Source organism: Chlorocebus sabaeus, chromosome 3, assembly GCF_047675955.1.
Source record: "Chlorocebus sabaeus isolate Y175 chromosome 3, mChlSab1.0.hap1, whole genome shotgun sequence".
Classification (NCBI taxonomy): Eukaryota; Metazoa; Chordata; class Mammalia; order Primates; family Cercopithecidae; genus Chlorocebus; species Chlorocebus sabaeus.
Window position 1 is genome coordinate 4,054,440 of NC_132906.1, and position 23,116 is coordinate 4,077,555.

Sequence of the window (23,116 nt, forward strand, 5' to 3'; positions counted from 1 at the left end):
GAGCCCCAAAGAGGGTGTCACAGCATGTCATAGCCTGGTTCTGATCTGGGCTCCCGGAAGGGCCACAACTCTTCTCCTCATCACCTGCATTACAGCAAGCAGGGGCTGTGTTTCTGGGGAACATGTTTCACCCCATTGTGTTACACCTCCTTTAATCCCACTGCCCCACTCCAGCATGCAGCTATTGGGCTGGTCTAGCCCCACCCTTCCTTTTGCATGTGGCAGCTGCCTGGTGCTGGTGGAAAGCAGGAGGGTTGTAGTGTTACAGCTTTGGTTAAGGGAATCCCAAGGTTTGGGTCCCCAGAAGGGTTGCCACTCTTCACGCCTGCAGTCCAGGAGCATATGACCGCCTGTAGCTCGGTGAGCTGGCCAGGAATGTGTTACAGCCCCTTTAACTCCCACCTGCACCTCGGCAAGCCATCCAGGAAAGTGTTACAGCTCCTTTGGTTCCCACTGTTGGGCAGGTCCCACATCCAGGAAAAATGAAGTTATGCGGACAAATGGAGGGTGAGCAAGGCTGAGAAGAGCTTTATTGGGTGACTGAACAGCTCTCAGCGGATAGGAAACCTGGAGTGGGTTGCTCCTCTCTGCAGGCAGGTAGTCCCGGTGAATGGCTGAGTCTGGGGATTTTATGGGCTCAGAATGGAGGAAGTGCATGCTGACTGGTCCATGGGCAGGCCTGGAAAAAGCAGCACTTGATTGGTTGAAAGGCATCAAGGAAGCTCTCACTCCAGGTCGCTGACCACCCGGAACTGGCATCTGTGCCCTGAGGCTTCAGGCTGTCCCTGGCTTGAAGGTGGGGTTTCACTGGGGACCTGCCTCTTCCCACCTAGGTACCTGTCCACCTCCCACCACCATCACTAAGTCTGTTTAATTTCCTAGAAATGAATTAGGAACATGCAGTTTGGTACCTGTCAGCGTTAGAATGATGCTTGAGATTTTTATGATGGGTTATTGTACTTATTTTAGAGTAGATCATAAGCACCTCATGAATTGACTCAGCTAATAGCTGTCAAGGTTACAACAGCAGGATTTTTCATATTCTATCGAACATCCGGACAGCTTTATAATTTTCACTTTATAAAGCCCTCAGTAATATTACCTTACATAGCTGGAAGATGGGGAAATGCATTCATGTGTATATGTTGCAGATTATTCTTCACATACATTTCTAGATTGATTTGCAGGTATAGATTGGTGCTTGCTATAGAGAATAATCCCCTAGCAAATGCTCCTTCCCACCCGTCCCTGGGGAGGACCTCTGTTTTGTCTTAGTGCCTACAGATAAATGATTGCATAGCCAAGTTTGCAGACTCAGAAGCCAGGACAGCCTCTGCACTGTCCATCTTGACCATGGCTATACAGACAGACCTGGTTAGTAGAACCTTTGTAGAAAGACCTAGAAAGTAGGACTTTTGCAGGGTGTTTTCAGATCGAGATTAGTCTCAAGGTTCCCTGGGCAGCCAGAGAAGTGAGACTGCACTTTGTCTGTTACCCGAGATTCCTGTGGAGAGCTCACCAGTTTATTTGAGAGGTCTTGAATATTGAGAACTGTCTGTTCATTCACATATTTGAGCCTGTGGAGCAGTGGTAAGGACACAGGAGTAGTTGCCAGACTTAGGAAGGAGTTCCAGTTCTGCCGGCTCCAGTTTGTACAACTGACCAAACTTCACTCATTCCTCGGTGAGATGAAGGGTAACATTCCTTCCACTAAACAACCTGCCTGCCCCACTCGTAGTTGGGAACCTCCCCTCCCTAAAAAAGGATTTGTATATGTCTGGAGAGTTTTTTGTGTTAAAGATAGGATTTTATATTCTGCTTAACAAAATTGTTTTTTTAAAAATCATTGAAATATTTTATTCCTGAGAACCTGTTAAGTGAATATGTGTGAACTAGTGTGTAGTTACTTGCCAGGGTGGTTTTGACCATTTTATGGTTTTATATGTATATTTGCTATTCTTAGTTATATCAAATTTAATTTCTACCCACAGAAGATCACCAAAGATGGAAAGCAGAACAATTATATTGAAATTCAATTTATTAAAGGTGCACACGTTGATAAATCTACAGATTTGCCTCCAGATAGTCATCACATTTTTCAGTTGCATTCATTTCTTCAAAATTCTTTTTTTTTTTTTTTTTTTTTTTTTTTTTTTTTTGAGACAGAGTCTCATTCAGTTACCCAGGCTGGAGTGCAGTGGTGTGATCTCGGCTCACTGCAACCTTCGCCTCCTGAGTTTAAGCAATTCTCACGTCTCGGCCTCCCAAGTAGCTGAAATTACAAACGTGTACTAACACGCCTGGTTAATTTTTGTATTTTTAGTAGAGACAGGGTTTTGCTGTGTTGGTCAGGCTGGTCTCAAACTCCTGGCCTCAAGCGATTCACCCACCTCATTTTTCAAAAGTGCTGGGATTATAGACGTGAGCCACCACGCCCAGCCTCAGAATTCTTATATAGCACATAAAGCTTCCTCTTGTACTTTTATTTATTTTCTCAAGACGGAGTTTCACTCACTCTGTCGCCAGACTGGAGTGCAGTGGTGCATCCCAGCTCATTGCAACCTCCATCTGCTGGGTTCAAGCGATTCTCCTGCCTCAGCCTCCCTAGTAGCTAGGATTACAGGCACTCGCCACCATGCCCAACTAATTTTTTTGTATTTTTTGTAGAGCTAAGGTTTCACCTCTCTCACCTCTCTCGTACTCTTTTTTTTTTTTTTTTTTTTTTTTGAGATGGAGTCTCACTCTGTCGCTCAGGCTGGAGTGCAGTGGCGCGATCTCGGCTCACTGCAAGCTCCGCCTCCCAGGTTCACGCCATTCTCCTGCCTCAGCCTCCCGAGTAGCTGGGACTACAGGTGCCCGCCACCATGCCTGGCTGATTTTTTCTATTTTTTTAGTGGAGACTGGGTTTCACCATGTTAGTCAGGATGGTCTCAATCTCCTGACCTCGTGTTTCACCCGCCTCGGTCTCCCAAAGTGCTGGGATTATAGGCGTGAGCCACTGCGCTCAGCCTGTACTCTTAACATATATGTCAAAAAGAGAAAGTACAGTTACGGCTTTACCCGTAACTTATACATTGCATCTTACACATTGGGAATGTTCGGTGTTACTTGTAGAGAAGTGCTTGTGAAGTAGAACCTGAAACCTTTTTTATTTTGGCTTTGAGAAACAAAATACAAACTAAGGGAAACAGAAAAAGTGTGAAATGCAAGGATTCCAACCTTCATGAGTTAAAAGCAGTTTTTGTCTATTTTATAGCATTACAAAATTAAATTTCGGTCTTTACTATATTTCAATATACAGTATGTTTGTTTATTCAGCTCATTAACAGTGTATGGGTCTACTTACAGAATTAAAGCAAATTTATACTGTTGAATATGAAAAGATTGTAATCAACATATATTATGGTGTTATTTAAAATATTATAATGTACTTTTCGATAGGGAGAATAATTTCTATTTAGAACCACTTATTTTTATCATACTACCCTAAAAAATACAAAATAATCGTTGAAAAATTTTAAGCAGTTTAACAAGATTGTGTGTGTATTGCTGTGAAAAAGAGCTGGGAAAATGTCCTGCCGCTTTAATTTACAAAGCATGCTGTGCTCCTGCCACCTAGTGGTCAGCTTTAAGAACGGCGGTTTGTTGAACAAGTCCTTAAGCTTGTGACCTGTTTTAAGTTACAGGTTACATTTACTTGTTGACGGTGCTGCCCTTTGCCTTTGGAAGGTGTTGCATAGGAGTTTGGAGCGTTCATGCTGCTTCTCCTACCAGCTCACAAGGAGAAACCGCTTCCTTAGTGAATGGAAAGTCAGGCAGCAGAGTCAGTGTTTCACGTAGTGCTAAATATGCCATGGAAAAAACTCTTTTAAATGAGGACCACCAGTTGGACCCCTCTCCAGGGAGCTCTGGTAAGCTACAGTCTCCTGGCACATGTTTCTAGTTGAGTTGGGACCCTGGCTGTCTTATTAAAAGATCCCCGGCAACCGGGGCAAACTGTTGAACTTCTCCTGGCACGGGTCTTCTCAAGGGTAGGATACGGAGTAACTTCATCTGCCCCTGGGGATGGTAAGAGCCAATGAAATTATGGATGTTAAACACTTAGCCCACCCTTTGACACTGACTGCCGCTGTGTGGTTATCGCTGTTTAGGTAGTTTTTCTATCCTAGATTGGCTTGGCTTTTTAAGACAGGGACGTTCAGGTAGGTTCTTTCCAGGACTCTTTTTTCAATATAACACTGTTACAATCTGAACAGGGGATGGAGAAATTCTTCAAGCAGTTAGTTTGACATCATGCTACTTTAAAAAAAAAAAAAAAGCGTAAGAGTTAATTTCCTGCATAATCCAACATGTATATTTTAATGCAACCATGTACCCAACCAAATTTGTTGAACACATGTCAGATATAAGAGATCAGTTAGGTATGACTCTATAGGGAATGTGGTGATGCCAGGGAGGTTGTACCTGTGCCCAGATACACCTAAAACATAGGAGAACTTGATGAATTAAATTCCATAAAAGTGGTGAAAGCAGAATGCTATGGGTTCCAGAGGACTTGCAGTGCTCACCCATGTACCAAATCAAGGAAGGCTTCATAAGGGTGACTGAATCTGATCTAAAGAAGGAGGATTTCTACAGATGATTATAGAGAGGACAGGGGCATTTCAGTGAGGTATACAGTAGGTTGCACATGTGTGCAGAGATATTCTGTGATTGGAGAGAGCAGGAAGTAATGTAATTTGGTTTGATATAGAGGAATAATCCAAGTTAAGATGGAATCATTAAGCAGAATTCAAGCAGTGCATAAGGAATCGTCCTGTACCTCAGCACTCAACACCTGCTATGTGAACAGAAGAGGTTGAAACAAAAAGACGCTGTCTGTGCTCTAATGGGTTCGGAGTCCAGCTGGTGACAGGAATGTGTGCAGGTCATTATGATGTAGTGGGAAGGGCTCCTCATGCGAATGCACTAAGTGCCACAGGAGCCCCAAAGGCGGCAGAATTAAGAACCCGGGCTGGAAAGTGGCGGAACTGGGGACAGTGGAGTGGGGTCTTTAGTGCCTCGGGCAGCGGTTGCAGAAGGGCACTGGACTTCTAGTCTGGCGAGAGGAGTGTGGAACAGGAGGCGGATGCCCACCCCTGAGCTCAGCTCTGCTGCTTACTAGTTCTTGACCTTTTCTAAATCTCATTTTCCTCACCTGTAAACTGTGGGTGATGAGCATCCTGACCGCATAGGATTGTTGTGAAGATTAGCTGAGGTGATGTGTGGACTTAGCACGGGGCTTTGCGTATGAGTTTCTAGCAAAGTGATGCATCTGTTTGGTCAGGGAGCTGCAGATGGCTTGCAGAACTTCTGTACAGGGTGGCTGGGTGGAGAGGAGGGAGGTAAGGTTAAGCAGGTAGGTCCTGACATCATTAGGAAGAGCCTCGCTTACAGCTGTGAATTTGGACTTTACCCTATGAGTGGTAGAAAGCCAGTGACATTGTCAGAGCAGTGACACAGAGGGACGTTCCGTGGCTGAGGTTAATCAGACCAGCTCTGTAGAGAACTCTAATTTGCACAACATCAACTCCCCAGTTGTAGGTATGCGGTTTGATGGTTTTTGGAAAATGTAGAGTGTGCAGCCACCACCACCGTCCAGCTAAAGAACACTTGGCTCCCCTCAGAAGGCTTCCCCACGCCTTTTACAGTCAGTCCCTGCTCCCACCCAAGACCAGGACACAGCCGATGGGCTTTGAGTCTACACCTTTTACTAAGCGAACAATTCAGTGATTTTTATATGTTTATGGAACTCTGCAGCCATCACCACAGACTAATTTTTTTTTTCCTTTTTTTTCTTTTTTTTTTTGGATTCATTTCTTTATTATTATTGTTATTATTATTATACTTTAAGTTCTAGGGTACATGTGCACAACGTGCAGGTTTGTTACATATGTATACATGTGCCATGTTGGTGTGCTGCACCCATTAACTTGTCATTTACATTAGGTATATCTCCTGATGCTATCCCTCCTCCCTCCCCACTCCCCACAACAGGCCCCGGTGTGTGATGTCCCCCTTCCTGTGTCCAAGTGATCTCATTGTTCCAATTCCCACCTATGAGCGAGAACATGTGGTGTTTGGTTTTCTGTCCTTGCAATAGTTTGCTGAGAATGATGGTTTCCAGCTTCATCCACGTCCCTACAAAGGACATGAACTCATCCTTTTTTATGGCTGCATGGTATCCCATGGTGTATATGTGCCACATTTTCTTAATCCAGTGTGACCACAGACTAATTTTAACACGTTTTCACCACCCCAGAAAGAAGCCTTGTGCCATTTACAGTCACTTTCTGTTCCTAGCCCCTGCCTCAGATCTGTGTTTTGTGTCTATGATTTTACTTTTCTGGACGTTTCATAGAAATAGAATCCTGTAATATGTGGTCTTTTGTGACCAGCTTCTTTCACTGAGCAGAACCTTGTTTTCAAGGTTTGTCCACGGAGCATGATCGGTGCTTCCTTCCTTGTTAAGGCTGCGTAATATTCCAGTGCGTGGCTCTCTAGACCACACTTTGTTATCCATTCATTTGTCAATGGAGACGGGTTGTTTCTGCCTTTTCACTCTTACGAGTAATGCTGCTGTGAATACTTACATACAAGTCCTTGGGTGGAAATATGCTTCCTTTCTCTTGGGTGGATGCCTAGGGGTGGAATTGCTAGGTCCTGTGACAACTCTGTGTTAAACTGTCTGAGCAGCTGCCAAGCTGCTTTCCAAAATGACTGCACCATTTTAGATTCTCAGCAGCACCGTATAAGGGTTCCAGTTTCTCCTCATCCTTGCCAGTACTTGGTATTGTCAGTATTCTAGCTATTCCAGTGGGTGCAGAGTGGTATTTCATTTTAGCTTTCATTAGCATTTCCCTAATGACTAATGATGTTGAACATCGTTTCATGGGGTTATTAGCCATTCACGTGATCTGATTTAGTGAAGTGCCCATTCAGATCTTTTGCTCATCATTTCATTGCATTCTTTGTCATCCTCTTATTGAGCAGTTAAAGTTTCTACCTGTCCTTTATCAGATAATATGATTATTCAGGGTTCTCTAGAGGACGAGAACCAATAGGGTACATATGAAAATCAGCTGGTGTGACTAAGGTCAAGTACCAAGATCTGCCATCTGCAGCCTGGAGAACCAGGAAGGCAGACGTGTAGTTCAGCGTGAGCCTGGAAACCCGAGGACAAGGTGGTGCGGTGGAGTGCTGGTGTGAGTCATGGAGTCCGAAGGCCCAAGAACCAGGAGCTTTGGTGTTCCTGGGCAGGAGAAGGTGGATGTCTGCCAGGGGAGGAGGGGATGCCTGGCCTTTTGGTCCTATTTGACCCCTCAAGGGATTGTAGATGCCTACCCACATCCTTAAGGGCAAATCTTCTTTACTTACTCTACTGATTACTGATTCCAATGTAAGTCTTTTCTGGAAACAGCCTCACAAACACACCCAGAAATAATGCCTTATCAGCTCTCTGAGGATTCTTGCACCCAATCAAGTTGACACATCAAATTAATACGAATTGCAAGTATTTTCTCACAATCTGGCTTGTCTTTTAAATTTTTTAATACTTTTCTTTTTTGAGACAGGGTCTCACTCTCTTGCCCAGGCTGGAGTACAATGGTGCAGTCACAGCTTGCTGCAGCCTCAGCCTCCCAAGGTCAAGCAATCCTCCTGCCTCAGCACCACCCCAGCCCAGTAGCTGGGACTACAGACACACACCACCATGCCTGGTTAATTGTATTGTTGTGCCGTGCTGCCCGGGCTGGGCTCGAACTCCTGAGCTCAAACGGTCTGCCTGCCTTGGCCTCCCAAAGGGCTGGGATTACAGGCATGAGCCACCTCTCTCAGCCCAATTTTATAATATTTTTTAAAGAGTCCAAGTCTAGTTTTGATGAAAATTCAGTTACCAAATTTTTGTAGTTTTCTGTAGATCTAAGAACTCTAAGATTACAAAGATTTTCTCCTGTGTTATTTTCTGGAAGTTTTATCATTTTAGCTCTTACATTTAGGTATATGCACCATATTTAGTTGTTCTTGTGTGTAATAGGAAGATTCATTTTTTAATATATGAACATCTGGTTATCCAGCCTCCGTTTATTCAGTTGCCTGTGGTTTTTGTACTACAGAGAATATAAGTTTCCATGTTCCTCTGGGTTCTCATTCATTTCTCTCTGACAAAAACGTTCGAGAATTTGAATCACAAAATTAGAGTTGGAAAGATTTTTAAATATGATATTATGTGTGCTTTCAAAAAATATTTTTCTAATGAATTGAACATGTTGTTACAGGGACATCTGCCCTGCTGTGACAGCTAGTGTTTTATGATATTTCCTAAATAGTATGCCTAGGGTAGACATACAACAGACATCTTCTCTGACAGGGGGCTTTTTAGTGTGATGTGAAGAGAATCCGTGTGCCTTCTGTGAGTCATCTTGGTGCTAGTTTATGTTCAGTTTTTCCCAGAATGTTTTTAGCTTGTTTTGTTTCTTTTTGCTGGAGAAAAATATGAAAGAGAAAAAGGATCTCCTGCAGAAATACTAAATCATAGAAATTCAGATCATGAGTCTAAATGTGAAAGTAGCTTTTTACTTTAACAATTGAGTCATTTTCTAAGTCAGTTTGTAAAAAAGAAGTTTCCGTTTGCTCTGAAAATGTTTATGCTCCTTATTACCTGTTTTTCAGTGGAAAGTTTCAAAGTATTTCTGAAATGGTGCTCAACATTTGAGTCAGGCATTTCAGTACAAACTAGTTAAAACTTGCGAACTATGTACTTCTGAAGTTGTAGCCAGAGTGAAGACCCCCTGGGATGTAAGCCAAAGCTACAGAATCCCGAGTCTCACCCAGCACTGCTGACAGGCTTCAGAGCTTCATACACTTAAAAGAAAAAAACACTGATAAGATGATTTCTACAAATGCAGAATCTAAATAAAATTATCGTATACCTGTAGTTTTGAACTTTCCAGTGGCTCATTTCTGGAATAGTTTCTCTAATGAAATGCCATTAAATAGGATTTTCTCATTGAAAATAAGGGGGGAGGGAGACCGAATCATACCCCATACCTGCACAAGAGACTAAATGCCAGCTTTTATAGAAATTACCACAATAACCACTGCAATCAACCAGATGTACTGCATCTTATTAATGCTATGTGTGTTAAGCTTCCTGAAGTTTAAGCTATAATGGGAACCAATATCGTGGTATATTCGTCAGTGTTTTCTTAATTAGCACCTCGTTTTAATTTGTGGATAGGAGGGTGTAATTAGACCTTACTGAAGTACTCAATACTGAAAGGTACATTTCCATATCCTCCAGGCGGAGGATTTTAGCTTGATGACTAAGAAACTGATTTCAGTGTATGTTTTTCTCCTCTTCTATATTTCTCTTCTTGAACCTCTCTATAACAGTTAACATCAAAGAGCACCCAGGGTGGAATTGCTTTCAACCTGGCTTGGTGACACCGATCGATTTAGTTGTGTCTGCCGTGATGGTGGTGATTAGAAGGAATGCCACAGGTTTTGTTGGTGGGGGTCGGAGTACCCATTGCCACAAGTCACTGTATTAACTGAACATTACCTGTTTCTTGTACTTCCCACAGTCTGGGGACAAAACCACCATTTGCAATACTCTGGGACAGACTTCAGGGAGTCAGCGGGTGTGAGAAGAGAGAGAGGGGTCCTGTGGGTTGGAGAGGATATAGCACTCACAGCTGCTTGCTGCCCTGCACTGATCTAGTCACTTTCTAGAATACCAGGATCCACATGGCTGCCAGCTAGCCATTCCCAACTTGAGTGGTCAGGAAGCTGGATGGTGTAAAGTAGTTGGGCCTTGTTCTGCTGAGGTCTGTCCTAGTTTTATTGCTAACTAGCAGTATGTTCTTAAGAAAGACAGTTGACCTACTTAAGCCTCAACTTCTTTAAAAATTGGGATAATAGTACTGCCAGAATTAAATGAAATAATGCATGTAAGGTACTTACCACAGTGCCTTGGAACACGGTAAATCCGGTAAATAGTAGCTTTTATAACATAAATCATTGTTGTGATTAAAATTACTTCCTTTGGTCAGACATTTCAGAACAGACCAGTTAAACTTTGCAAATAATATACTTCTAAGTTATAGCCAGAGCAGAGACCCCGCCCTGAGGTACAAACCAAAGCTACAGATTTCTGAGCCTCACCCAGAGCTACTGAATTATCGTCCCTGAGGTTTAGACCCGACAGTTTGGACGATCAGCAATCAACTCGGGAAAACGACTTTTGTCAGCGCAAACTTTGAGACTGGCTGTCCAGGCTGAGGCTCCTCTAGGTGTAAAGTGTCCTGTACTTCAGAATAGAGTGGTGCTGGGGTTTAAACCAGGGAGGCATGCCAGGAAAAGAGAAGGATTGCTTTTCATCTTTTTTTTTTTTTTTAAATTGAACAGTATTATCACTTGAATGTACGTTTCTACAGACAAAAATTCCCTCTGACAAAAAATGAAATAAAAAAGTTTCAAGCAAGAAATGGTGCAATGAAGAATTTGGCTGACGTGGTGGCTCATACCTAAAATCCCAGAACTTTGGGAGGTCAAGGCTGGAGGATCACTTGAACTCTCAGGAGCTCGAGACCAGCCTGGACAGCAGAGTGAGACCTTGTCTCTAACAAAAATAAAAAGTTAGCCAGGGTGGTGGTGCAAGCCTGTGGTCCCAGCTACTCAGGAGGCCACGGTGGTAGGATTGCTCGAGCCTGGGAGATGGAGGCCACAGTGAGTTGTGATTGCACCACTTCACTCCAGCCTGGGTGACAGAGAGAGACTCCATCTCAAAAAAAAAAAAAAAATACATATATGTGTGTGTGTGTGTGTATATATATATATGTATATATATGCAAATGATAAAGTATATGAAAACATCTTCAGTGTCACTCATCATTAGGGAAATGCAAATTTAAACCATGGTGAGATACCACTTCACACCCATTAGAGTGGCTACTACAAAAAAAATAAATGTTCACCAAGATATGGAGAAATTGGAACCCTTGTGTACTGCTGGTGGGAGTATAAAATGATGGTACAGCCACTGTGAGAAACAGCGTGCTGATTCCTCCAAAGTTAAACATAGAATTACTGTATGATCAGCAATTCCATTTCTGGGTATATACCCAAGAGAATTGAAAGCAGGACCCAAGCAGGTATTTAGACACCCATGTTCATAGCAGCACTATTCATAAGAGGCAAAACAAGGAAACAGCCCGAGTGTCCGTTGATGGACAAATGGATACAAAGTATAGTGTGTGCACATACTGTGGAATATTATTTATGTCTTAGCAAACATGCGCGGTGGCTCACATCTGTAATCCCAGCACTTTCGGAGGCTGAGGCTGGTGAGTCATGAGGTCAGGAGTTCAAGACCAGCCTGGCCAACATGGTGAAACCCCGTTTCTACTAAAAATACAAAAAATTAGCTGGGCGTAATGGTGGGTGCCTGTAGTCCCAGCTACTCAGGAGGCAGAGGCTGAGGCAGGAAAATCTCTTGAACCCAGGAGACAGAGGTTGCAGTGAGCCGAGATCACACCGCTGCACTCCAAGCACTGGCGACAGAGTAAGACTCCATCTCAAAACAAAACAAAACAAAACATGCTGCAGCGTGGCTGAACCTTGAGGACATTATGCTAAGTGAAATCAGCCAGTCACAAAACAATAAATACTGTGTCATTCCACTCACAGGAGATCCGTAGAGGAGTCAAATTCATAGAGACGGAAAGTAGAGTAGTCATTGCCAGGAGTTGCGGGGGAAGAGAGTTGAATGGATACAGAGGTACATTTGGGAGAGAAGAAACAGTTCTGGAGACGGATGGTGGTGATAATTACATAACAGTGTGAATGTGCTTAATCCCGCTGACTCATACACCCAACAGTAATTAAAATGGAGCCGGGTGCAGGGACACATACCTGTAATCTCAAGCTACTCAGGAAGCCAAGATGGGAAGATCACTTGAGGCCAAGAGTCTGAGACCAGCCTGGGCAACATAACCAGACCCCCATGTTACAATTTTTAAAAAGTAGTCAAAATAGCAGACATTTTATATATATATATATATATTATGTATATAAAAATATATACTACATAATATATAACATGTGTTTATATAATATATATTATATATTATATATTAAATATATAGAATGTAAATATATATAATATACAATATATTAAATATGTAAGATATATATATTTTTTTACCACACACGCAAAATTAAATGATGTACTGTAGGTTAAGGGCATGTTTCAAAAGCTGGTATCATGGTCGATAAATTTGCATCCCACTTTCTCTTGTGACTCCATGTGTACCATTCTTGTCTCTGAACTTGGGTCACTTCCTGCTGCACAAGTTCCAGCCCAAACCAGTTCTTCTCCTTGACTTTTTTTTTTTTTTTGAGACAGAATCTTGCTCTGACTCCCAGACTGGAGTGCAGTGGCATAATCTCGGCTCACTGCAATCTTCGCCTCCCGGGTTCAAGCGATTCTTGTGCCTCTCGAGCACCTGGGATTACAGGTATGCACCACCATTCCCGGCTAGTTTTTATATTTTTAGTAGGGACAGGGTTTCACCATGTTGGCCAGGCTGGTCTCGAACTCCTGACCTTATGTGATTCGCCCACCTCAGCCTCCCAGAGTGCTGGGATTACAGGTGTGAGCCGCTGTCCCCAGCCTCTCCTCGATGTTTTAGTGGGAATGTTTTGGCTGGTTGGGATGGGCTAGCTCTGCTAAGGTGCTTCAGTCCATTTTCTGGCCATTTGTTTTGGGAGTTCACTGGGTGATAACAGGAAAGAAAGCCACCTTGGACTGCAGGGTGACTCCAGGGCCAGAGCGGTGCCATGTTTAGTAGGTCAGTGCCACAGGTAGGGGACAGGCGGCTGAAGCCTTGTTTACAGTTTGTGACCAGGCAAAGGATTACAGCCTCACTGTTTAATGTATATTATATGCTTTTCACATGTTTACCGTGAGGATACCTTGTACATTTGGCTTTGCATTTTTACTCTCTGTGGTATACATTTTTCACCTGTAATTCTTTAACTGCCAAGTTTTGAATTAAACCTACTGGAAATATTTGGCAGCAGAGCACATTAGATTCTTGTATTCCTCAGTGAAAATAAAAAAGAAGCACTGCGGGTGCTCCTTGCGATCTTGCCTTTCCTTTGTGATGGCTCCTCTGTGCAGAGTCCTCATGGCCCAAGTGTCTGTGGTACACAGCACGTCAGAGGCGGGGAGTGTGTGTGGTACACAGCACATCAGAGGCGGGGAGTATCTGTGGTACACAGCACATCAGAGGTGGGGAGTGTCTGTGGTACACAGCACATCAGAGGCGGGGAGTGTCTGGTACACAGCACATCAGAGGTGGGGAGTATCTGTGGTACACAGCACATCAGAGGCGGGGAGTGTGTGTGGTACACAGCACATCAGAGGTGGGTGTTTACCTGCTCAGGGAGGCCTGGACTCTTATGAGTTTAAAGCAGGTGTGACACAATCGTGTATAATTAATAAAAGTATAGAAGCTTATTGTTGGCAAGGACCCATTACCTTGTTCCTCATGTATCTGAGACTAAGTAAGACACCTTCAGAACAGGATTGTCGAGAATGGGAGGAGGAAAATTGCAACTGATTTGTTTGTAGAGTGGCGCAGGATTTCAGGAGGTGATGGAGGAGATAGGGACAGGATGGCTGACTCCCTTATCTGAAACATGGTCACTGATTTTGAAATACTTAGTGGTCCTCAATCAGCAATTAAATGAAAGTAAGTTTATTTATATTGTGAGATGGAGGCCAGGGACAGGAGAGTATGAAATTATAAAGAAAGATAACAGTCTGGGTATGATGGCTCACACCTGTAATTCCAACACTTTGGGAGGCTGAGGTGGGTGGATCCCTTGAACCCAGGAGTTTAAGACCAGCCTGGGCAACATGGCAAAACTCTGTCTCTGCTAAAAATAGAAAAATTAGCCAGGCGTGGTGGTGCGTACCTCTAGTCCCACCTACTCGGGAGGCTGAGGTAGGAGGATCACCTGAGCCTAGGAGGTGGGGGCTGCAGTGAGCTGAGATTGCGCCGCTGCACTCCAGCCTGGGTGTCAGATAGAGACCTTGCCCCCCCCGCAAAAAAAAAGAGAAAGACAACAGGTTGCTAACATATTCAGAATTAAAATATGGTTATTACTCTTGAAATACTAAGTCCTCCTCAGTCAATAAGTTTAATTTCCAAAGAGGAAAGTGAGTTCATTTTTATAAAATCATGTTTTTTCACTCATTGAAAATAACAAGTTTGAAAGTAGACCTCTATGTTCTTTAGCATGTATTTCAGAGATGAAACATGTTTTAAGATGTGGTCATTATGTGCATTTATTTCATAATATGATGGCTTTAAACTCTTTTAATTAGTCCAGGCATAAAATTGCAACCTATGGCCAGGTATGGTGTCTCACACCTGTAATCTCAGCACTTTGGGAGTCTGAAGCAGGTGGATCGCTTGAGCTCAAGAGTTCAAGACCAGCCTGACCAGCAAGGCAAAACCCTATCTCTGCTAAAAATACAAAAATTAGCCAAGCAGAAGGATCACTTGAGCCCTGAAGGTTGAGGCTGCAGTGAGCCGTGATTGTGCCACTGCATTGCAGCCTGATGACACAGTGAGACCCTGTCTTAAAAAAAAAAAAAAAAAAAAAAGCAACCTACCAGTTTGTTTTCTCCACCTGGATGTCAGTTTCAGCATCCTGTTACTATTGACTTTGAGATGGCAGGATGGTCTGGATGTTGTACTTGAGCCTAAAGAACAGAACTCCCTTGAATAATTATTATTGAGGCTCAGGGGGAAAACCATCAGCCTGGGAGTGATGGTTTTGGGGTGAGGGTGGTGACACGTGTCTGTGATGTGAGTGAGGGAGGCAGGTGAGGTGAGGGGCACAGGACATGATCACAGGGGCTGGGATGGAGTTTGTCACTGTCATGTGGAGTTCATTCCTTTCTTTAAACTGAAGAGCTCAGCTACACTGATTTCTCCATCTTGTATTCTAAGACTTCACTAGTGATTACATTTTTCTTAAGTACTAGTGTTTTTTATGCTCATGGAACTGGGCTCATAGTATTAAAGTAAGTGTTCTCCATGAACTTCCGTATATTTGCATTTTTAAATAAACTACCGTATCAGTCTATAAAACAGGTTAGATACAAGGCCGTAGGGTCACCAGCTGTGTTTTCAGCGTCTTTTATCATCCATGTAACACATTCAAGGACAATTGAAGTATCTGATATCACCACCATGCTCCTCTCCTACTTCAAGGGAGATAAACATTGTTTGAAAATGTTTAACAAATGACTAAACTGTTTCCTGAATCCAAGGGACAAGGCCACAGTTTTCTGGGTTATAATAGTTGCTTATTTTTTTGTTGTTGTTTTTTGGAGACTCTTTAAATGATGTCACGATTACTGACATGCACGTAACCCCATTCCGTAGTAATTAGAAAAGTTTAGCTTAGTCACTTGTGCTTCATTTGCTGACAGAATTCCACCAACCACTGAAGATTCTTACAGGTTAAAACCTAACATCCTAGTAAAAAAATGCAGCACATTTGTAAGAATGTAGCCCAGAGTTATTATTTATTTTTACCTACAGGCCACAGAAAGAGTAACCAGTAAATGTTTCTACTTCCAGTATCGTGCCTGGTCTGTTTCTGGCCCAGGCCCTGTCCTAAGAGCCAGGCCTGAGGAAAGAAGGGACAACTTAATAACCCTGTCTTCCCCTTCCCAAGATGGTCCCTAAAGTAGCAGAAACTGTGAGGGGTGCAGCAGAGCCACCTTGAACAGGCACATTTGTGAGACAGCGTCACTCAGTGAAATGCAGGGCGTTTTGCCATTTACTTAGTTTTGAAGTGGGTCAGAGGCCATCCCTCCTCTCCTTCACTTTGCATGGGTAACGGGGCTCTTACAGGAGCGCCTCCCCTTGCGGTGGTTGTTCCTCAGCCTGCCTGAGTGATGCACGGAGCCATGCCTGGAACGGTGGAAAGAGCCAGTGGGTGGAGGACCAGGAAGCCCGCCTGGTGGCAGGCCCCGTTTATGGGGCACCTCCCCGCGTGCCGGGAAAATTCACTTCCCCTGCAACACACACACCCCATTGAGGGCTACAGAGCAAAAGGCAGCTTAGACAGAAAGATTATTCCACCAGGCCAGGCATGGCAGGTCACTCCTGTAATCCCAGCACTTTGAGAGGCCGAAGCAGGAGGATTACCTGAGCCCAGCCTGAGCAACGTAGTGAGACCCCTATCTCTACAGAAATTTAAAAATTAGCTGGACCTGATGGTGCATGCCCGTAGTCTCAGCTACTCAGGAAGCCAAGGTGGGAGGATCACTTGAGCCTGGGAGTTCAAGGCTGCAGTGAGCTGAGATCGTGCTACTTCCTCCAATCTGAGTGACAGAGTGAGACTGTCTCAAAAAAAAAAAAAGAAAAAAGAAAATTCCACCTCATTGTTATAAAAATTAAGGATAGGAAACCTAATATAATTTACTCCATGAAACAAAATCGACTCTTGGTTCCATACACGACAGTTAGAGGAAGAGGGCCTAGGCAAGGAGAGAGAAAGAGAACGTTGGAAAGAAGTGAAGGTCAGGGCTGTGGGAGGAACCAACACAGAAGAGTCCTAGCCAGATGCATGCACGTGACTGTGTCTACACACACATGGATGAATGGAGAAATAGCCCAGAGAAATACACAGGGCAGAAGCCAGCAGTGCAGACTGCGTGTGTGATACGCTCATGAAGGCTTTTTGGGGAGCAGCATCAATTGCTGCTAAGGGTTTTTGCTATAACCCATAAAGCTATTTTGCATCTTTCTTACCTACTGCTGTTAATGGTGGGGTCATGTCTAGTGCTGGCCTTCCAAAGATGAAGTTAAAGTTCCTGAACTATCTTGCTTGCTCTTATCTTTCAGTAAATCCATTGTCTTCTCATCTTAAAATGGGGGTAATTATGTCTTCTTTGCTTATTCGAAAATAGATGGGAAAGCAATTTGAAAATCTGATTTCTAAGTGAATGTAACATGTTATTCCTTTGGTGTTAAAAATACCACACCCTCCCACAAGAAAAAATGTCATTAAGGCTCAAACGTACCTCTTTCTGCATATGTAAATATTTCCTTGTTCCTGCTTTCAACTCCTCAAAATATGGCAATTCATCTGGGATCCTATGCGTTCCCCTTACCCACTTAAAATCCTGGGACAGATCGTTGCAACACATAAAAACAGGCCTGTGCAGGGTATTTTTGGTTATGACACATTAATTTTCATTTAAGGGACGTTGGGTAATGAGATATAGTTCTGGGATAGTGAGATGCTACTTTTTTGACTTTATAAGTTGTAAGGCCTAAATTTTCGTTTTTTAAGAATTGGAACACAACTGACCGGGCACGGTGGCTCAAGCCTGTAATCCCAGCACTTTGGGAGGCTGAGACGGGCGGATCACGAGGTCAGGAGATCGAGACCATCCTGGCTAACACGGAGAAACCCCGTCTCTACTAAAAAAATACAAAAAAACTAGCCGGGCGAGGTGGCGGTGGCCTGTAGTCCCAGTTACTCGGGAGGCTGAGGCAGGAGAATGGCGTAAACCCAGGAGGTGGAGCTTGCAGTGAGCCGAGATCCGGGCACTGCACTCCAGCCTGGGCGACAGAACGAGACTCCATCTCAAAAAAAAAAAAAAAAAGAAAAGGAGCACAAGACTGATGCCCTAGATACTCTTTAATTGTTGTTATCTAACCCAGGAATTTTAGATATTTGTGGTATTGTCTGAATACAGACCTTTTTCACATTATACAACAGGTTTTTCTCATGTCTTGAAATATATTCACATCACTCATCAATACTTCAGAATCAGTACCTCACACCCATCCGCTTAATTCATACATGACATTTGTTACTACATTACAGCTCTTTTAAATCGTCTAACTTTACAATCCTCTCTCATTTTCTTTTCTGCATGTGAATGTGTCATTCTGGGGTCTGTAGGTTTTACCAGATTGCCCAGGGCACATGTTACCAGAGCCGCTGATCATTGCCATTCGCTCTCCCCTCCCTCCGGCAGTTCTACATCTAAGGGGAGGAAAACCTGCAAAGCTCTATTTTCCTCCTGTGAAAGTACATGCTACGTATGCAGGCTTTACAGAGGAGAGACGGAGGTTTTGAAGTCAGACAGACTGGGTTGTGAAATAGGCCCTTCCCTTTTCTGGCTCTATTAACGTGAGCAAATCATTTCATTTATTTTAGCCCTGGTGTCTTAATCGGTAAAATTCTGTGAACAGTACCTGCCTCACAGGGTGGCTGAGAAGATTAAACAAGGTAGCCTGTGTGCCTGGCATAGGTCTGGCACCTCATAGGGGTTCAGAAATTGCAGCGTTCACTGTGGTCCCGTGTGGCATCCACTGCTGAAGTGTTTTCCTTCTCACCTCGACCCCGTATGTGAATTCTCCTGGTAGCCAGGATGCTGGTACCCTAGGAGAAAACTGGGGAGTCAGCTTATTGTATTTATATCATCTCCTAAAAACCTTTGGTATGCCCAGAGTCCCTGTGCTTTAGTTTTCTTCTGAATTACCTTGCTGTATGAGTTTCCTAGGGTTACTCTAACAAATCAACACAACCTAGGTGGCCTGAAACAGTGGACATCTGTTCTCTCACCGTTCTGGAGGCCGGAAGTTTGAGATCAAAGTGTTGACAAGTCCACAATCACTCTTAAGGTGCGAAGGAGGCTTCTTTTTAGCCTCGTCCAGCTTGCAGTGGCAGCTGGCCTTCCCTGGTGCCCTTGGCCTGTGGATGCATCACTCCAGTCTCTGCCTCCGTCCTCCCGTGGCTTTCTCCCTTTCATGTTTGTCTGTTTCCAAATTTCCATCTGCATCATAAGGACACCAGCCATTGCATTGCAGCCCATCTAACCCAGGGGGACCTCATTTTAACTTTATTCCATCTGCAAAGACCCAATCTCTAAATAAAATCTCACAGGTACTGGAACACTTGCTGTTTGACTATACTTCCTTTAGGTTAGGCCTTTAGGTTAGGCCTCTGAATGGATATAAGAGAAATCAAATTATTTTGTCTGAATCTTTCATTTTTCGTCTGGTTAATAATTTGTTTTCACTGTCGTTTCAAGAAAATGTTTTAAAGTGTCTCACTGGAGGTAACAAAGCCTGTGTTGGCTTTTTACTTTTGCAAAGTAAAATATGAAATCTTACAGGAAGAAAACATGTAATAATAAGTAAAACACTTTAAAATATATGCGGAGAGGCCAGGCACGGTGGCTCTCACCTGTAATCTCAGCCCTTTGGGGAGGCAAAGGCAAGTGAATTACTTGAGCCCAGGAGTCTGAGACCAGCCTGGGCAACATGGTGAATCCCTGTTTCTACAAAAAATAAACAGATGAACTGATGCGGTGGTACGCACCTGTAGTCCCAGCTACCTGAGCAGCTGACATGGGAGGATCACCTGAGCCCAGGAGGTGGAGGCTGCAGTGAGCTGTGATTGTGCTGCTGCCTGGGCAACAGAGTGAGGCTGTTGCAAAATAAATAAATAAAATAAAATATATGGCCGGGCGCGGTGGCCATGCCTGTAATCCCAGCACTTTGGGAGGCCGAGGCAGACGAATCATGTCAGGAGATCAAGACCATCCTGGCTAACACAGTGAAACTTTCTCTACTAAAAGTACAAAAAAAAAAAAAATTAACCGGGCGTGCTGGCGGGCACCTGTAGTCCCAGCTGCTGGGGAGGCTGAGGCAGGAGAGTGGCGTGAACCTGGGAGGCAGAGCTTGCAGTGAGCCGAGATCGTGCCCCTGTAGTCCAGTCTGGGCGACAGAGGGAGACTCCGTCTCAAAAATAATAATAACAAAATATATGCAGAGAAGCAAGAGTTAAAAGGGCAGTAATTCCACTGGAAAGTCTGTTTACAGAAGTTTATGACTTGGGTGTGAACTGCCTGTTTTGGAGCTGGTAGAGCTCTGGCTGGATTGTCTGGACTGGGGCAGAGCTCTCGCATGGCCGTGGAAGAGGGTAGGTCTTTAAGATGGTGTTTTAAAGTCAAGAAAGACTCTTCGGAGGGCATGGCTATGCCCAGCCGCCTGTTTCTTTGGTGCATCCATGGGCCCTGGCAGCCCGTGCCAGAGTCTGAGGTAGGCTGTCACTTGTTGGAGAAGTTTGTTTGATAGTGTGTGTGTGTCTACAGTTCCAAGTAGAATCACAACCAGACTACATTTCCTGGAATGAACCTGGTAGTACTTCAGAAGTACATAAACTTTGCTTTAAAAAAAAAAAAAAATTCAATTTTAGAATATCCATCAAAGTTCAAATTTGTTTCATAAGGAATTTAACCATCTTTTGGCTAAGAATTAATGTTTGAATGTCAGCTTAAATCTGAGAGTTTTCCCCTATCTTTCTCTTTGTACTTTTGCTGGGAGTAAAATGGACATTTCAATTTTATGTATTATCCTGTTGACTAAGTTTTGCTATTTTTAGAATATGTGTTACCTTTTAGAGGGAGTGTGTTCTCCTTTTATGTTTTCATTGGAACTGTATAAATACTGAACATAGAATTACAGTTGTTTCTCTTTTTTTTTTTTTTTTTTTTTTTTGGATGATGGGTCTTGCTTTGTCTCCCAGTGCAGTAGTGCAATCATGGCTCACTGCAGCCTCCACCTCCTGGGCTCAAGCAGTCCTCCTTCCTCGGCCTCCCAAGTAGCTGGGACCACAGGCACATGCAACCACGCCCTGCTATTATTTATTTATGTATTTATTTTGAGGTGACATTTCACTGTGTTGCCCAGGCTGGTCTCGAACTCCTGGGCTCAAGCAATCCTCCTGCCTGAGCCTCCCAAAGTGCTGGGATTACAGGTGTGAGCCACTATGCACCGGCCAGCAGTTGGTTTTGTGTGCTCTACTGTGCTGACTCTGAGGCATGATGTGTTAAAGGAATGATCCTGAGTCCTACCCCCGCTGTCTACTGACCTGCTTGGAGCTCACCTGCCTGTACCCAGCATCTGTCACTGCCTGGAGCAGTTCCTTGCTTTTGGCGTTACTGAGAAAAAGCAGGGTGCGTGTTGCGTAAGTGTAAAACTGAAACAAACCAGACCCCAAAAAACTAACTGAAAACAGAACAGAGCAAAGCACTGCACGTCCGTTTGTGAGGAGGTGGACGGCTCCCTGCCTGAGGTCTTCTTGCACTTCTGTTTTTCTCACGTGTTGTTCCTGAACGTTTTTATTACAGGGCAATAATGTAATTGGGTTGATTCTCACTGTGTACTTAAGTTGTCTGTGCCATTTGATTCGGTAATTTAACCTATCTTTAATTTGTTTTTCATTTGTAATAGAGAAAAGTGTTAACCTTTTCATGATTTCTCTCATATTTTCCTATAGTGATGTTGAAGAGGAAAACCATTTCCTCTACACTCTTTGACTCTGTTCTTAAGGCCTGTGAATTAAATTGGCAGAGGACAGATTAGCAAAGAAAAGACGTGTTTATTCACATGCCTGCGTGTGTGCGTGTGTCTGTGTTGAGAGACAGAGAGTTCATAGAAAAATGTGACTCAGGCAGGGTGTGGTGGCTCACTCCTGTAATCCCAGTACTTTGGGAGGCTGAGGTGGGCGGATCATGAGGTCAAGAGTTCAAGACCATTCTGGCCAACATGGTGAAACCCCGTATCTAGTAAAAATATATATATATATATAAATTAGCTGGGCGTGGTGGTGCGTGCCTGTAATCCCAGCTACTCAAGAGGCTGAGGCAGGATAATCGCTTGAACCTGGGAGGTGGAGGTTGCAGTGAGCCAAGATCACACTGTACTCCAGCCTGGTGACAGAGTGCGACTCCATCCCAAAAAAAAAAAAAAAAAAAAAAATGACTCCAGGAGGTGGTTAGAGTTTAAGCTGTATGTGGCATCTTACTAGGAGGGGAGAAGAGAACTTACGGGAAAACAAGCGGCTTCTAGGAAAGATGAATAGGCTTTCAGGAAAATACATGAGTTTTGTGACAGTGTGTGGGTGTGGGTTCCCCTCTTTTCCCTGCTTGCAGTCAACTCCCAGGAGGGGATTTGTGGCAGTTCAGTTCTTTTGAGAGGCTCTGCTTTTAGGCAGGTAACAAGAGTTCAGTGGGAAAAAAGCCTACTCTCTTAAAGCCTTCAGCTCACAACCGTTTGTATGCTATTCTGGATGCCGTCAGTGGAGAGAGTTAGAGGTGGCAGCCCCGGCAGGAGGGCTCTGTGGGCAGAGGCAGAGGGAAGTTGCTGGAACCTGCACGGGATTGTCTTTTGAGCAGAGGTGACGTGGCCTTGCAGGAAAACTTGTGGAAAATAAATCACGAAGCCCATTGTTCTGTGTCTTTGTTACCACTGATTAACTGTGTGGCCCTGGGCAAGTCGTGTCACTTCTTTAGGTCCCAGTTTTCCCGATTTGAAAAATGAGGGGTTGGAGTAGAGTATCTATAAACCTCACACTGTCCTCTTTGCTCTTTGCTCCGTATTCACTTCTTTTTTTTTTTTTCTTTTTTTTTTTGAGATGGAGTCTCGCTCTGTCACCCAGGCTGGATGGAGTGCGGTGGCGCAATCTCCGCTCACTGCAAGCTCCGCCTCCCGGGTTCACGCCATTCTCCTGCAGCAGCCTCCCGAGTAGCTGGGACCACAGGCGCCACCACCACACCCGGCTAATTTTTTGTATTTTTAGTAGAGACGGGGTTTCACCGTGTTAGCCAGGATGGTCTCGATCTCCTGACCTCGTGATCCGCCCGTCTCGGCCTCCCAAAGTGCTGGGATTTCAGGCGTGAGCCACCACGCCTGGCCTTTTTTTTTTTTTGAGACAGAGTCTCGTTGTGTCACCCAGGCTGGAGTGCAGTGGTGCAGTTTCAGCTCACTGCAACTTCCACCTCCCAGGTTGAAGCGACTCTCCTGCCTCAGCCTCCCAAGTAGCTGGGATTACAGGCACCTACCACCACACACCTGGCTAATGTTTTTGTATTTTAGTAGAGATAGGGTTTCACCATGTTGGCCGGCTGGTCTCAAACTTGTGACCTCAAGTGATCCGCCCACCTCAGCCTCCCAAAGTGCTGGAA

At 44.1% G+C, this 23,116-nt stretch overlaps 1 protein-coding gene across 3 annotated transcripts in view; it reads left to right on the forward strand.

The window, feature by feature from the left end:
- SPATA13 (spermatogenesis associated 13) overlaps positions 1–23,116 on the forward strand; it is a 318,996-nt gene that overhangs the window by 232,858 nt on the left and 63,022 nt on the right. The gene's annotated exons all lie outside the window — the stretch shown is intronic.